Source organism: Mauremys reevesii, linkage group 9 (genome assembly GCF_016161935.1).
Source record: "Mauremys reevesii isolate NIE-2019 linkage group 9, ASM1616193v1, whole genome shotgun sequence".
NCBI lineage: Eukaryota > Metazoa > Chordata > Testudines > Geoemydidae > Mauremys > Mauremys reevesii.
In genome coordinates this window covers 54345060-54360566 of record NC_052631.1, presented here as the reverse complement: position 1 = coordinate 54360566, position 15507 = coordinate 54345060, and the positions used below count along the sequence as shown (strand labels likewise).

At 44.8% G+C, this 15507-nt stretch overlaps 1 long non-coding RNA gene across 1 annotated transcript; it reads left to right on the top strand.

Moving 5' to 3' along the window:
- The first annotated feature begins 939 nt into the window (after positions 1–939).
- On the top strand, positions 940–4002 carry LOC120371619. The gene is made up of 3 exons (XR_005584497.1): positions 940–1050; positions 3154–3286; positions 3920–4002. It is a non-coding gene; the product is annotated as an uncharacterized LOC120371619 (long non-coding RNA).
- Positions 4003–15507: the final 11505 nt, after the last annotated feature.

The window sequence follows — 15507 nt, the reverse complement described above, 5'->3', positions numbered from 1 at the left end:
GAAAACCACCAGTGAAGGAGCTTTCACGACCTCCCTAGCCCTAGGCAATCTTGATGCTGTATGGTTATATCCTCTTTGGAACTGCATTTGGTTCTTCTGCAATGTAACTTTGTTCTGTGAATCCATTAGCAAAATTACTATTCTCTTGTTGAAATCTGCTTTGATGCTTTTTAAATCTCAAGGTCAAGCTTTTTAAAAGTGAGAGCCTAAAGTTAGGCTCCTACATCTATATTTAGGCTCTTAAACATACAGCCTGATTTTTCAGAAGTGTGCTGTGCACCCAGTAGCTCCCATTAAAATCAGTTGGTATAATTAAAAAGGGATTGGGGGGGGATTAATGCAACACCAATATTTTGAGTTGCATATGAGAGTCATTTTTTTCCTGTAGCAATGTTGAATTTGCCACTTTGTCTGCTCATATTGTATGTAGCATTGTATGATCATGCAGTAGGATAATTTCTTGTTAACACCTGTCTCCAAGGGTGCAAAATTAATGTTGCTATGGGAACCTTTGCTCTGAATTTCCTGAATTTTGTGCAGCTAATCATTCTTAACCTGGCATTCTCTTTATGCAGTATTTTTATAGTTAATTTCCTCCTTTTTAAAAAAATGCATTTATCTGAGTTGATTAAAAATAGGAAAATAGTTTTTACACATTTATTTGAATGAATGTTCCTGAAGCTTGGTTGAGTAGGATTTATTTCACTTAAACAAGCCCCTCTTTGCTGCAATGTTTGAATTGAAAATGTTCAAAAACCAAAATTCTCCATGACTGTAAAGGGGAGAGTTTGGTCAAATGAAATACAACTTCTGTCTTACTGTCACAGTTGCAGGGATAGCTGCACCTCTATTTGCTTTCTGGCTTCTTTCTTGGACCTCTTGCCCCTAGTTGTCTCAGGGTACGTCTACACTACCTGCCAGATCGGTGGGTAGCGATCAATCTATCGGGGATCACTCTCCCATCGACTGCTGAACTCCAGCTTGGCGAGAGGCAGAAGCAAAGTCGACGGGGAAGCAGCAGCCATCGATCCCACACTGCAAGGACGCAAAGTAAGTGATTCTAAGGCCTGGTCTACACTATGCATTTAAACTGAATTTAGCAGCGTTAAACCGAATTAACCCTGCACCCGTCCACACAATGAAGCCCTTTATAGCGATATAAAGGGCTCTTTAAACCGATTTCTGTACTCCTCCCCGACGACGGGAGTAGCGCTGAAATCGGTATCGCCATGTCAGATTAGGGTTAGTGTGGCCACAATTCGACGGTATTGGCCTCCGGGCAGTATCCCACAGTGCACCATTGTGACCGCTCTGGAAAGCAATCTGAACTCGGATGCACTGGCCAGGTAGACAGGAAAAGCCCCGCGAACTTTTGAATTTCATTTCCTGTTTGCCCAGCGTGGAGCTCTGATCAGCATGGGTGGCGATGCAGTCCCAAATCCAAAAAGAGCTCCAGCACAGGGCCGCTCAGAGGATTCCGGGGGCCCGGGGTCTTCAGCAGAGGGGGGCCCTTCCATTCCGGGACCCGCCGCTGAAGTGCCCCGAAGACCCCGGTCTTCGGCAGTAATTCAGCGGAGGGGGGCCCCCACCGCGGGTCTTTGGGGCACTTCGGCGGCGGGTCCCGGAAGGGAAGGGCCCCCGCCGCCGAATTACCGCCGAAGACCGAGCTGAACTCAGCGGCGGGTCCCGCTCCGTCTTCGGCGGTAATTCGCCAGCGGGGGGTCCTTCCGCCCCAGAGCGGAAGGACCTGCCGCCGGCGAAGACCAGGAGCAGAAGAAGCTCCTGCGCCCGGCCCCACAAGAGTTTTCCGGGCCCCCCAGAGTGAGTGAAGGACCCCGCTCCAGGGGCCCCGAAAAACTCTGGTGGGGGCCCCTGTGGGGTTCGGGGCCTGGGACAAATTGCCCCTCTTGCCCCCCCTCTGGGCGGTCCTGCTCCAGCATGAACCATACGGGAGATACTGGATCTGACCACTGTATGGGGAGACAAATCTGTTCTATCAGAGCTCCGTTGCAGAAGACGAAATGCCAAAGCATTTGAAAAAATCTCCAGGCTATGATAGACAAAGGCCACAGCAGGGACTCAGCACAGTGCTGCGTGACAAGCGTAACGGAAAGCCAAAGAATCAAATGGATGCTCATGGATGGAGGGAGGGGGTACTGAGGACTCCAGCTATCCCACAGTCCCCGCAGTCTCCTAAAAGCATTTGCATTCTTGGCTGAGCTCCCAATGCCTGAAGGGTCAAAAACATTTTCCCAGGTGTTTCAGGGTGTATGTCGTCAATTTACACCCTTCTCCTCCCCCACCCCGAAAGAAAAGGGAAAAAAATCGTTTCTCGCCTTTTTTTCAATGTCACCCTATGTCTACTGCATGCTGCTGGTAGACGGGGTGCTGCAGCGCTGAACACCAGCATCCCCTTCCCGGTGGCAGACGGTGCAAAATGACTGGTAGCCATCGTCATCATCAGCCCGAGAGTCCTCCTGGCTGGCCTCAGTACGGTCGGCCGGGGGCGCCTGGGTAAAAATGGGAATGACTCCCAGTCATTCCCGGCAGACGGTACAAAAGGCTCGGTAACCGTCCTCATCATAGCAGCTGGAGGCTGAGCTCCATCAGCCCCCCCCCCACTTTCATGTCTAAAGAAGATTCTGTACTCCCTGGACTATCATAGCAGCTGGAGGCTGCCTCCCCCTCATTTTATCTCACTAAAAACTCAGTGTTTCTTATTCCTGCATTCTTTATTACTTCATCACACAAATGGGGGGACACTGCCACGGTAGCCCAGGAGGGCTGGGGGAGGAGGGAAGCAATGGGTGGGGTTGTTGCAGGGGCACCCCCTAGAATGGCATGCAGCTCATCATTTCTGCGGGATCTCTGGGGCTCTGACCCGGAACAGCTGTGCTCTCTGGTTCTCTAGTACACTTGCCCCATATTCTAGGCAGGACTGACTCTATTTTTAGACAAAACATAAAGAAGGGAATGACTCCCCAGGTTGTGAAACAAAGACTTAAAGATCTACCACCTTCAAAAAGTTGCTGTATCTGATTTTTCATTTGTTTTAAAAAGCTCTAGATAAATATGTATATGCTAAAATTAATATCGGCTAGGACGTTTTTTGTTTTGTGGACTGAATGCTGTGCTGATCACACCCATTTTCAGTTTATTCTAGTTCCAACAGCAGAGGGCAGCAAGTTACCAAACAGATCAGAGAAGGCTAAGAAGCTGGAGCTGTGGGGAGGAGGGGAAGAAACCATGAAGCATTCACCAAAGCCAACCTCAAAGCTTAACCAGTGTAATGTGGCATGTACCGCTACGCTCGTTCCTTCTCCACAACAATTTTTTTTTCTTCCTTTTACACTCTGGGTTGCAGAGAATAGTAACTTCACATTAACCTAGAAGTGTTTGACACCAGGCATAATGTCGCATCAGAGTGGAGCTTAGAGCTAAATTATGGTGTTTTGTAGCCTGCTAAATTAGCTTTCTTTTGGTTGAGGATTTCATTTTGTTTTCCACTAGAAAAAATAATTAAAAAGCAATAATTCCCAATGTAGAGCCAGATTAAATATTAACTAGAGAGAAACAGGGTAGTATGAAATCTGAGAGTGGTTTGCTGTTAAGTGTAAAGCTATGCTACATCCCGCTTCTTGATTTGCCTTCAGTTCTGAACATAATCTAGCCAGATCTTACAGTGTTCCTGGGATGTGATGTCTATTGACTGAGAGATTAGGTTGCCGCTCTTCTCTGAGCACTATCCAGCAGATCACATCATCTCATTTTGCATGTATTTTTGATCAGTGTGGCTGTTTGAGCTCTCTACTTTTTCTTCTGCCATTTGCATATGTTAACTATTCAGTACTCTATGGCTAAGTGACAAATAGACACTAGAACCCAAACAAGTAACAGCTTTGTTTTGATCTTCTTTCAGGTATGACATCAGTGGCTGGCTCTCCAAGACACTACAGGGGCCATGTCATACTGCTTTAAAAAAAGAAGAGGGCAAAATTGCAGAAGTTCACAGGGTGACTGGTATTCCTGGCCATTTTTGTTATGATAAAGAGTGCATCAAATAAAATATGGTATCTCAAGTTCATCCTTTTAAAACATAGTAGATTGGCTTATCTTGACTCTGTGGAAGTTGATTTCAAAGCAGCATGTGAGAGGGTGTGAAACTGACTGCCTGAGGTGGAGGTGCTGGGGCAAAGGAGGGCTTTAGAGAGTGAGCACATCTAACTTACTTTCTCAACCTATTCTAATAACTTGATTTTTAATCCACCATAAAATCCTTTTTGTCTGACACAATGTGGCCATCTTGGCCAAAGTGGATAGGTTGCTTGGGATGTATATAGGTCTGTGGGAGGACTCGCTATAATACTTTCACTTCCCTTAGCATTAATGACTCTCTTCTCCTAAAGAGAAGTGAGACCTAAGGGCTGGTGTATATGGGGAAGATGACCAGAATAAACTGTTCTGCTTCGTGAATTAAGCAAAATGGGAAAAAGGCACTCTTATTCCAAAATAAGAGTGTCCACACAGGGAGCTATTCTGCAATAGCTATTCTAGTCAGTTTCCCCAGGTAGACAAGCTCTAAGTGCAGGAAAAGGGTATATGTGACTCTGCAGATGGGAATTGCTATTTTGCCAGACTTGCATTGCTGAATGATGTCAGCAACACTGACTTGTCATTACATTTTGATTCTTGATATTTTAGTATTCAGAGCATTGAAATTTTATGTTAGAAAAATTAACAATGTGTTCCTGCACTAGCATAAATGCTAGCATAAACGGGGTTCAGGAGTTGTTACCACTGTTGTGAAAAGCTGCACTGAGCAGTTTTAGATCACAGTGATAAAAATGCCTGAACTCTGTCTATACTAGCACTTTCACCACTGCTGGAAAATTGATCAAAAATTTTCTAGTGTAGATGCATGCAATCAGAGACCAAAATATAGGATGCAGCAGATTTCCTCTGAATTTTTCCTCAACTCTGGGTAGACCAGGAAAGAGAGTGTATTATTTTCTGTCCTGTACCTTTAAAAACTAATGTATTCATATAAAAATGAATTACTAACTGCTGTCTATATTAGAACAACTAAACTTCCAGTACACCTTACTTTGGTTCACAAGTTATAAGGAAGTGCTAATACTTAAATTCCTATATTAACGGAAAGCTAAGGCATGGTAAATACATTTAATGTTTGAAATTCTGGGCTATCTAGTCCTGTTACATGCATTAGTCTAACAAATGGGACAGGAAATTCATCTCAGTTTGTCACATTCTTATGTTAAGGGATTGGGTTTTGCCTTTCTGAGAAAAGTGGGAGCTTCATCCGATAGAACCAGGGGATTCCCTTGTGCCTCTGCACTGATTGGGATGATTTAGCTGGGGTTGGTCCTGCTTTGAGATGGGGGTTGGACTAGATGACCTCCTGAGGTCCCTTCCAACCCTAATCTGATATGATTCTATGATTGCTGACCACTCTTCCTCCTTCCAGCCTGTGGCTGGACTGATAGGGGCTACTCTGTTGATGGCTGGCCCTACAGCTCCCACTGCCAACAGTGTGATGGGGAAAGGATGAGTAAGTGAACACTAGCAGAGGCAGCATTATCTAACTTGGAAAAGTTCCACATGGGTCAGGTATATTTATGGGGAAGGAAATGATGTCACCTCTGTGGATCTCCTCCCTGACCCACTTCCTCCTGATTTACATTTCAATTTGTGTTCTTGGAAAAAGGAAGGAAAGATGCCACTGAGGTAGCACTGCCCTCTTCCGAGTCTCCCAGGCAGGAAGGGATCTACTGAGTCGCTGGACCCTGCAAAGCAGTATACCTACCCTTTTCACATCAGTCGGTAAAGCAGATGCGGCTAAGCCACTGACCAGCACACACCCGAATGCTGCTGTGGTCCTTGAAGCTTGGTTTTGCTTTCTACTAAGACCTAAATCTGACTTCCTTCTGATTTCCTTGTAGAACTCTTGCTGCTTTTATATGGGAAGACTTGAAGGGTTAAAGGGTGAATCTAGTCTGAGACGTGACTGTAAAAATGATATTGTGGGGCTCTGTCTGTCTCTGTGATCCCAGATCAAGTTTGCTCTGTTATGGATATGACTGGTTCAGTCAGAGACCCACTTGGGACTGTCACCTGATGTGCTGAAATTACTTCTGAGCCCATTTTCCCTGCCAGCTTGGCCTCCAGAACCTTGTCTTGTTGAGCCAGACATGCTAGCCTGCTGCAACACAGACCCAAGGTCTGAGCCATGCCCCCAAAGCTGCAGGCTTTAACTGGAAATAGCTCAGCAGGTTTCCTATCTCCAGCACCCAGACACCCAGCTCCCAATGGGATCCAAACCCCAAATTAAATTAGTTTTACTCTGTATAAAGCTTATACATGGGAAATCCATAAATTGTCCGCCCTCTATAACAATGATAGAGAGATATGCACAGTTGTTTGCTCCCCCAGGTGTAGTAAGAGGAGGCCCTGGGATATAAACCTTGGTATCAGAGGCCCGGTATGAGGCCTAAGGCCTGAACTAAAGTAATGGTCATGACTTTGCTAACAAAAAGCAAAATTAAGCTGTGACCCAGAGGCAGGCCCTGCTCACAGAAGCTGGCAATGAAAGGGCTGATGCTGCAAGAAGATACGTACCTAAAAGGTACGTAACACTAGATATCAGAACATTCACATACTTGCACATTCCACACAGATAACAAGGAACAGGCTGGCCCATCCCAATGACAGGGGCAAAAGGGTAATATGATGGATAGAGTTGTTTTGATCAAACCAACATGTACAAGGTGAGAAGCGGCACCTTGCTACGTAGAAGGGCTGCACCTCAATATGTCAGGAGTAATGTGTAACTTGTTTGTACCTGTGTATAAGAATGCATCCCTGGGGCGGTGTCTTTGTCCGGCCAAGGGGGCAGTGGAAAGTCCCGCCACTGACTGAGCCGAGTCCATTGACCGTGGGCGCATATTCGTAGTATGCCCTGAGTTAGGCTCAGAAACCTACAGGGAACTATTATTGTGTCCAATACGGCAATAAACCTGGTTGACGTGCCTTCGTACCTTACTAGACTCTGTGGTCATTGGGGGTTCTCTTTGGGTCTGCTGTGTCAGCTATCTGCAGAGCTGGGGCAGCACACAGAGGGAGCACACGCACCCAGCTGAGTGATATCAACAAGGAGAAAGCAGAGCACCACACCGGTGGCACTGTAACAACACTGGTGACCCTGACCGCTGATCTGGTGAGTAAGCGAACCTGCCGTGGTAAGAATTGCAATCCAACATGGCAGCAAACCTCGAGCTAGGGAATCCCCGATCCCCCTCCCTTATGATCCCCACGGAGTTTGATAACTCTTGGACCTGCTGGATTGCCAGTAAGGGGGGTCCATATGAATTTAAAAAAGAGAGTGGGGAAACATGGACTGGCATATGTAGAGCAGTGGTAGAAACCGAGGCTCTAAGAAATAGTAATAAAAGTTTAAAAAAAAAAAAAAAAAGAATTTTGCAACTCATGTCTATGGCAGTGAGATGGCTTAGACAGCATGCTGGCATGCTGGCCAAACAAGTAACAGAAAAAACAGGAGAAGTAGAAGAGGCAACCTGGGCAGTCGAGCACTGGAAAGCCCAAGCTCTTTTAGCAGGGCAACAGGCAGTCCAGACTCATGATATGCTCGAGCAAGTAAAGCAGGAAAATAAAAAATTGGAGACAGCTGTAAAAAACCTGCAGAAGCAAAAAGTGCCGTCCCCTGGTGTTCAACGCACTTCAGGTGCTGTTACAATGCCTGAAGAATGGGGACAGATGTGGAAAAAGGTGGCCCTAGTAAAATTAAAAGGTGTCTTGTAAGATATCATTACAAAGCTTATAATCTACTGAGTGTGGTCATCATATTTGTATAAATGTATCACTCTTGTATCTGAAACTAGAAATATAAAATATAACTCTGAGGGCCTATTGTAATTATGCAAAGTGTGGGCCATTAATGGTGGTTTGGAATCTTGATGGCTCCCATCAACCAGGACAATTGACTGTGGGTGGCTCTGTTTGCAGGCAGGCCTTCCTGTGAGTCAGGCTGGGAGGAATGAAGGCTTGAAGTCTTACAGTGACATGTGATCATGTCACTTGGACTGGAATCCATCTTTAACCTGGGGTCTTTCCATTGAGAAGGAGGGGATGGGAACCCAGAGAGGGACAAAGGATTCCTGCCTTATGCAAAAGATATATAAATGGGTGGAACAGAACAAAGGGGGCCATCATGAGGAATCCCCTAGCTACCACCTGAGCTGCAACAAGAGCTGTACCAGGGGAAAGAATTGTGACCTGTCCTGGAAGGTGTCCAGTCTGATGAAAAAACTTACTGAAGCATCTCTGAGGGTGAGATTATCTGTATTCAGTTTGATTAGACATAGGTTTGCGTGTTTTATTTTATTTTGCTTGGTAATTCACTTTGTTCTGTCTGTTACTACTTGGAAGCACTTAAATCCTACTTTCTGTATTTAATACAGGAGTCATGAGAAAACCCCTGCTTACCACCTGAGATGTCTGCTGGAACTAACAAGAACTGCACCGGGGAAAGGATTGGGTCTAGACTAGGAAAGACTCTAGCCTGTGAAAGAAGCTTATTGGAACATCTCTGAGGGTGAGATATTAACTGTATTTAGTTTCTTAATGTATTAGGCTTAGACTTGCGTGTTTTGTTTTATTTTGCTTGGTGACTTACTTTGTTCTGTCTGTTATTACTTGAAACCATTTAAAGCCTACTTTTATACTTAATAAAATCACTTTTGTTTATTAATAAAACCAGAGTGATTACTTTTTCTTATTAATAACCCAGAGTATGTATTAATACCTGGGGGTAGGGCAAACAGCTGTGCATATCTCTCTATCAGAGGGTGAACAATTTATGAGTTTACCTTGTATAAGCCTTATACAGGGTAAAATGGATTTATTTGGGTTTTAGACCCCATTGGGAGTTGGACCTCTGAGCTTTAAAGACAGGTACACTTCTGTAAGTTGCTTTCGGTTAAGCCTGCAACTGTTAGGGGACGTGGTTCAGACCTGGGTCTGGGTTTGCAGCAGGCAAGCATGGCAAACCAGGCAGGGCACTGAAGTCCCAGACTGGCAGGGCAGGAAAGCAGGGGCAGAAGTAGTCTTGGCACATCAGGTGGCAACCCCCCGGGGGTTTCTGTGATCCAACCCATCACACCCACTCCTCCTTCTAAATGGAAAAGTACCAGATTTAAAATGGATTTCATTATCAGGTGACATGGTCACATGTCACTGTAAGACCCCAAGTCTCCATTCCCCATGGGCTGGCCTACACGTACACAGGAGGGCTTTCAAGTAACTAAGGCCATTTACAGCTGTTTGTTTCTGGAGCACCCTTAATGTCCTCCACTTAAAATGTTTACATCGCTGTTACAAGTTTATATCTTATTCTCCTAACTCCAGATATAGAAATAATACATGCAAACAAATAGGATGAATACATTTAGTAGATAACAAGCTTTCTAATGACACCACACAAGGGGTTTTTAGTGTAAAGCATATGCCAGTTATGTCATAAGCATATTTCCATAAAGCATATGGAGTGCAACATCACAATGGAGTCCAACCGTATTTTTTCCCAACTGCAAACTCGTCTTGGATTTTTTGCTGCTTGTACACGGTCAATCAATTAAAAAAAAAACAGTTCTGTGGGTAAAATGATACCATCGGTGATGGCCTATGCGTTCCCATTGCCTTCAGTAGGTGTGCCAAGGTGTTAATGTAGAAAGGAAGTAAACAACTACAATGATGCACAAGAAAGGATAGAACCTATTTCCTGCTCTCGGTTGTGCTGGTTTTGCAGGGCTGGTGGGAGTGGAAAGCAGTATGTTGTTATTAAATGATTGACAGCTTATAGCTCATTTGGTTAGGGGCTAGACAAACATGGGAAGATGCAATCCCTGCTGCAAAGTAATAATCTAAAAAAAGACAAAAGTCAGATAAAGAGTGAAGGACATTTATTTATTTTTTACTCAAGCCAGCAGGTGTAAGTGAATATACATGGAGCAGCAATAAGCACTTTTCAGAGTAGAAATGTACTTTAAATCGGAAGGTAAAGGATTAATGACTTCTTTAAACCTTGACCTTCAGACCTTGGACTGTAGTTTTTCCCAATGGCAAACCCCTCAGAAGAAAGAACTATTGATCCATGAGTTGTTGGAAGCTCCGGAAGCAAAACTGAACACACAGAGCATTTTCTCCTCCGTAAACATTGAGATTTGTTGTATTAATGGGGTGAAAAACATGGACAATAAAATAGGTGTAACAGGGTCAATCTAGCTGCATGTGAATAGAGATGCAATCACAGGACAAGATGGCCACTGTGGTCCCTGTTCAGGCTGCATTGGTGAAGCAAGTGCTTAAAACTGATCATAGACTGAAATCACTGGAGCAGTTAGCCCAGATTTAGAACAGTCTGAATACTGGGGATCCCTGAAAGCTCTGAAACTGGAGACATTTGTAGCACAAAGTTCCACTCTGGATAGGTGTAGAAGTATTAGCACATGTTCAGCAAAGAGGCTTGGAGCAAGGGAAAAGCACTGTTGGATAGATGAACAAAGAGAGAATTCTGGCTGCAGCCAGGGGAAAAAAGACACTCTGAAGTTGCTGGGATTGCTAGAGCTCAGTTTAGACAATTTAAATAAGTTTTTCTTGGAGAGGGAATTAAAGTACCATATCCCTGTTCCCTGCAAAGCTCCAGATAAAGTGACAAGTCCCTGATCCTGCAAAGACTTTCATGTGTAAAGTTAAGCAGTGTGTAAGTCTTTGCAAGATCAGGGACTTAAGTCTTTAATTTTGGGGACTTGGACTCCCATTTAGTAAACGGACAAGATAAAAAAAGAACAAGGTGGTAAATAAGGATCCTGAGACAGTCAGCCAGGAGGAAGAACAGTACCAGAACTCTAACTTAACATCAAGCCATTATTTAGGTCTAGTTTTAAATGTTTTCTCTTAGCTAATGAACAACTTCTTGTTAAATTTGTTTGTATGGGAATATGGTTTAGAGAAAGTATATTTAAACCCATAATTCATTTAACAATACATCTGGCACCTGTGATTAGAAGTGTTTCCAGCTTTGGAAAAAAGGTGGAACTTTGGTTTCTTTTTAAGATATATCTCTTAATAGTGTTACTTAAAATGATTTTATGGAGTCATATTATATCACGAGTAGAAGTATTTTATAAACAATCTCCTTTCCTTAGTGCTCAGATACTATGGTGATGGGCAGCAATATAGATAGGCTTATTGTTGGAATGTAAAGTGATGAGTTTTACGATGCATTGTAATAAGTTATGCTATTTTTCCTCTAAAAAATAGCTCAAAGTGAAAAACGTTAAATACAAAGGTTAATTATAGAAATATTAATTTGCTTACATCAGTCACTAATAAATAAAAATGTGATATAGATAAATTGAAGACCAACTTTGATTTTTTTGTTTTAATTTGGATGTTTCAAAACATGCAAATGATGGTGAATATATTTAATATAGTTTTTGACAGAAAAAGCCTTTCTCCTCTCTACATAGTAACTCAAAATTAGTGAGTTTTGGTCAAATTTACTTTGGATCAGAATTAAGATGGGGAAAAAATAGGTGGTGATAGTTTCCCAAACTCTGCCTACGTCACAAACTTGGCCTTCTTATTATGCCAAGATAAGATAATACAGTAGATATGCAGATCTTCATAATGATTGTTCCTCTTTCTTGCAGGCTCGGATCTCAGTAGTAAAATAGTTACCAATACGGACATTAAAATGATCAGTGTTTGGTTTCTGAGTGAGTATCCTATTGAGGTATGAGAGATTTCAGGTTTTCAGAAAAATTGTTCTAGGCTGTCTGCAGACTCTGGCAGATATCACTGCCTCAAGTAACACTTAGATCATGTTTTGAAGGGTTTTTTTTACAACCGTAAGGGCTAGAAAACATCATGGTTTTTAAATGAAAGCTAAAATTCTAGACCACAAGATAAGGGCCCCAATGCAAAATATTGAGTGGCCAACCAGATCCAGCGTGACATCTGTCTTTGAGCTGGAATCAAACATGAAAGCAGGGATCTACAATGGGTACTGTTGGAACTATACAGCATTTCCAGTAACTAAAAACAGTTTCTCTCAAGTCTAATGAGATGCTGCTTTAAAATCCTTTTTCTTTGTCTCTGAAATGTCCCAGGATCTTCAGTATCATAGAAGATTAGGGTTGGAAGAGACCTCAAGAGGTCATCTAGTCCAAGCCCCTGCTCATGGATCTGTCAGTTCTCTTATTCCTTCAGCTTTGTTTTTCCAATGGACTCTATCCACAGCCAGTTGATAGCTGGCAAAATGCCAGTTGCCAACTAGAACCTCGAGACATGCCCATAATGTTTTGGATCACTCTGAAGGCTCTTGTGCTGTTCTGTTGGACTTCTCATGGATTACACTGTTCTCAGTACTGACGTCAATTTGTGAGTAGATGTGGCTTGTCGATAAACATTTCTATGCATCTAGCTCTTACTTAAATGGGGAGATGCTGATCTGCTTTTTTTGCAGCAGCTACTTGAACTATGGGTGACCCTTACTATCAGAGGTTCCACTTTAGAAGAAATCATGTTCCATACAGGAAAGGAAATAACACATTGAGGCCTGCTAATCAGCAAACAAGGGGCTGCTTCTCATCCAGCCACTTTCTGTTGCAGTTTTACCACCCTATCTGCCTCCTACTCAGCGGTCTTGGTGGGTACCTCACCACAGTGTGATCACTGGGATGTATGCCAGGAAATTCAAACTCCACTATCTATTGGGGTTGTGGTTTCCTGATCTGTTTTAAGCGAGAATTCTGGTAGCTCAGAAGATGTGAAAGCCCCAAAGAACTTGAGTGTGGAGCACATCAAAAGCATGTCAAACTATGACTAGTTTTCAACCCTGTTCAGCGCTTGTGTAACTCAGAGCAGCCCATGGTCTTTGTCGAACACTGTGGCCTCTATCACAACCTCTGGTACTTTAAACAACAGATGTGTGTCTCTTTTCCTTCTTGATTTCTGTTTTTAAAACTTCCTTGAAAATGAAGGAAATGAAACCACAGAACACTGTGTTAAAGTGACAGGAGGGACCTGACTTATACCAAAAAAGAAACAAAATTCAGAGTAAAGGCAATAAAACAAACAACGCCCCCCACCCCCCAACTTAGACACATGCTCTGGCTTAAGCTCATTGGCAGGAGTTTTGAGACCCCCAAGGTACAATCCAGACCAGTGAGCAGCTGTTTCACCCCTGCCCTGCAATCTTGGATGCCTTACAGTGCTCCCACCTGGGCCGCTCACAAACAGCTTGCCAGCATGCAAGTGTAACACCAACAGACCCCTGGTCATCGGTGGGCAGCATCAAACCTGGGACCTATGGAGTTAAATGCATGAGCCTCTACTGCATGAGCTCAAAGCCAGAGGGCTAGTAGGTAAGGCTGTAGAGCAGACTCGTTAATCTCTCTCTCTACACTACAAGAGTAGTTCGAATCAACTTAGGTCGATTCAACTTAAGTCGAATTTGTAGAATCGACTTTACAAAGTCGAATTTGTGTGTCCACAGTAAGGACACTAATTCGACTTTGTGAGTCCACACTAACGGGCCAAGCGTCGAAATTGGAAGCGGTGCACTGTGGGAAGCTATCCCACAGTTCCCGCACTCCCCGCTGCCCATTGGAATTCTGGGATTTCCCTCCAATGCATGCTGGGGGGAAAACTGTGTCGAGGGTGGTCTTGGGTAACTGTCAGCATTCCACCTCACTCCCGCCGGCGGGAAATCAGTTCGCGCACTTTTCCTGTTAGTGACAGCGCGGACGCCACAGCACTCCACTGCGATCATGGAGCCCGCTGCGATCATCGCTGCACTTATGGCCGTTGTCAACTCCTCGCACCTTATTGTACACCTCTTCAACAGTCAGATGCTGAGAAATTGGGCGAGGAGGCTCCGGCAGCGCGGTGAGGACATGAAGTCTCAGACTGGCACAGACCTCTCAGAAAGCACGGTACGCAGCGCCGTGGGGATCATGGTGGCAATGGGTCATGTTCATGCTATGGGACGGCGATTCTGGGCCCGGGAAACAAGCACGGACTGGTGGGACCGCATAGTGCTGCAGGTCTGGGATGAATCACAGTGGCTGCGAAACTTCAGGATGCGTAAGGGCACTTTCCTTGAACTGTGTGACTTGCTGGCCCCTGCCCTGAAGCGCAAGGACACCAGCATGCGAGCAGCCCTGAGTGTGCAGAAGCGAGTGGCCATAGCCCTCTGGAAACTTGCCACACCAGACAGCTACCGGTCAGTAGTGAACCACTTTGGCGTGGGCAAATCTACCGTGGGGGTTGCTGTGATACAAGTAGCCAACACAATCGTTGACCTACTGCTCTTGAAGGTAGTGACCCTGGGAAACGTCCAGGTCATCATAGATGGCTTCGCTGCGATGGGATTCCCAAACTAAGGTGGGGCTATAGATGGGACTCACATCCCTATCCTGGGACCAGCCCACCAGGCCAGCCAGTATATTAACTGAAAGCGCTACTTTTCAATGGTGCTGCAAGCACTGGTGGACCATAGGGGACGCTTTACCAACATCAACGTCGGGTGGCCAGGCAAGGTTCATGACGCGCGTGTGTTCAGGAACTCTGGTCTGTTTATACGCCTGCAGGAAGGTAGTTTCTTCCTGGACCACAAAATAACTGTTGGGGATGTGGAGATGCCTATAGTGATCCTCGGGGACCCAGCCTACCCGCTAATGCCCTGGCTCATGAAGCCCTATACAGGCGCCTTGAACAGCGACAAGGAACTCTTCAACTACCGGCTGAGCAAGTGCAGAATGGTGGTGGAGTGTGCTTTCGGACGTCTCAAGGGGAGATGGCGAAGCTTACTGACTCGCTCGGATCTCAGCGAAACCAATATCCCCATTGTTATTGCTGCTTGCTGTGTGCTCCACAATCTCTGTGAGAGCAAGGGGGAGACTTTTATGGCGGGATGGGAGGTTGAGGCAAATCGCCTGGCTGCTGATTACGCTCAGCCAGACACCCGTGCAATTAGAAGAGCCCAGTGGGAAGCGCCGTGCATCCGGGAGGCTTTGAAAGATAGATTCCTCAGGTTGCAGGGTAACCTGTGACTGTTCAGGTTCTTTACAGAGAAGCTGAACCTGCCCCTCTTTCAGTTACTGTTGACTTTCTTTTGCGGTTACATAGCCCGTTCACCACGTTTCCCCCCTTCAACACACGTTTAAAAATAAAGTTAATGGAATATTGTTAATTAACAACATTTTCTTTACTAATGAATTCACGTTAAAGGATTGAAACAGGGACGCAGACTGTGGTGGGTAGGGTGTGCAGTGATGTACAGACCGCTTCTATACTCGAGGAATGACAGGCTCCTGCCCCTAGAGCGGTCTGCACTGCCGGACTGGTTGTTTCAATGAAGCCTGCCATCCATCCTTTTCGGGACTCTGTGTGCGGGGGCTATGTGGC